At 31.6% G+C, this 1,429-nt stretch overlaps 1 non-coding gene across 1 annotated transcript; it reads left to right on the top strand.

Annotated features, from left to right (window-relative positions):
- LOC148561407 (small nucleolar RNA R71) lies at window positions 1–108 on the top strand. The gene has a single exon (XR_015888191.1). It is a non-coding gene; the product is annotated as a small nucleolar RNA R71 (small nucleolar RNA).
- The last annotated feature ends 1,321 nt before the right edge of the window (window positions 109–1,429 follow it).

Raw genomic sequence — 1,429 nt, 5'->3', positions numbered from 1 at the left:
AAGCATGTCAGAAGGACACTTTTTGGTCAACTGTTTGTATCTTTCCCAAGCTTCATAGAGAGATTCACCTTCTTTCTGTCTGAAGGTTTGAACATCAGCTCTAAGCTTGCTCAGCTTTTGAGGAGGAAAGTACTTGGCTAAGAAAGCCGTGACCAGCTTATCCCAAGAGTTCAGGCTGTCTTTAGGTTGAGAATCCAACCATAATCTAGCTCTGTCTCTTACAGCAAAAGGGGAAAGCATGAGCCTGTAGACTTCAGGATCTACTCCATTAGTCTTAACAGTATCACATATCTGCAAGAATTCAGTTAAGAACTGAAAAGGATCTTCAGATGGAAGTCCATGAAACTTGCAGTTCTGCTGCATCAGAGAAACTAATTGAGGTTTCAGCTCAAAGTTGTTTGCTCCAATGGCAGGAATGGATATGCTTCTTCCATGTAAATTGGAATTAGGTGCAGTAAAGTCACCAAGCATTCTCCTTGCATTATTATTATTTTTGGCTGCCATCTCCTTTTCCTGTTCGAAAATTTCTGAAAGGTTATCTCTGGATTGTTGTATTTTAGCTTCTCTCAATTTTCTCTTCAGAGTCCTTTCAGGTTCTGGATCAGCTTCAACAAGAATGCCTTTTTCTCTGTCCCTGCTCATATGACAAAGAAGAAGGCACAGAAAAATAATAATAATAATAGAGATTCTCTTTACCACAGTATAGAGGTTCCCTTATGTAAGTGGAAGAAGAGGGGGAGACAAAGAATGTAATGTAAAGGAAGAAGCACAACTGTACGAATGGAAGAGATGTGAGATGAGATGTTAGGATATGAATGAATAAATAGAGTAAGATGGGGGAGGGAAATTTTTCGAAAATTATTTTGAAAAAGAGTTAGTGATTTTTGAAAATAGTTTTTGAAAAATGTTTAGTAATTTTTTTTTCGAAAATTTTTTTGAAATCAAAAATAAAAATTAAAAATAATTAGTTAATTAAAAAGAAATTTTGAAAAAGGGGGAAGATATTTTCGAAAATAGAGAGAGAGAGAGAGTTAGTTAGGTAGTTTTGAAAAAGTTAAGAAACAAACAAAAAGTTAGTTAGTTAGTTGAAACAAATTTTGAAAAAGATAAGAAGTTAGGAGGTTAGAAAAGATATTTTGAAAAGATATTTTTGAAAAAGATAAGATGAGAAGATATTTTTGAAAAGATATGATAGAAATTAGTTTTTGAAAAAGATTTGATTTTTAAAATCACAATTAATGACTTGATTCATAAGAAATCACAAGATATGATTCTAGAACTCAAAGTTTGAATCTTTCTTAACAAGCAAGTAACAAACTTCAAATTTTTGAATCAAAACATTAATTGATTATGTTATTTTCGAAAATTTGTTATAAAAATAAGAAAAAGATTTTTGAAAAATATTTTTGGAATTTTCGAAAATAATTAA

Source organism: Arachis ipaensis, chromosome B6, assembly GCF_059453495.1.
Source record: "Arachis ipaensis isolate K30076 ecotype BB chromosome B6, ASM5945349v1, whole genome shotgun sequence".
In the NCBI taxonomy this organism is placed as follows: domain Eukaryota; kingdom Viridiplantae; phylum Streptophyta; class Magnoliopsida; order Fabales; family Fabaceae; genus Arachis; species Arachis ipaensis.
The sequence above is the reverse complement of the archived record's forward strand: the minus strand, read 5'-3'. Positions and strand labels throughout refer to the sequence as shown.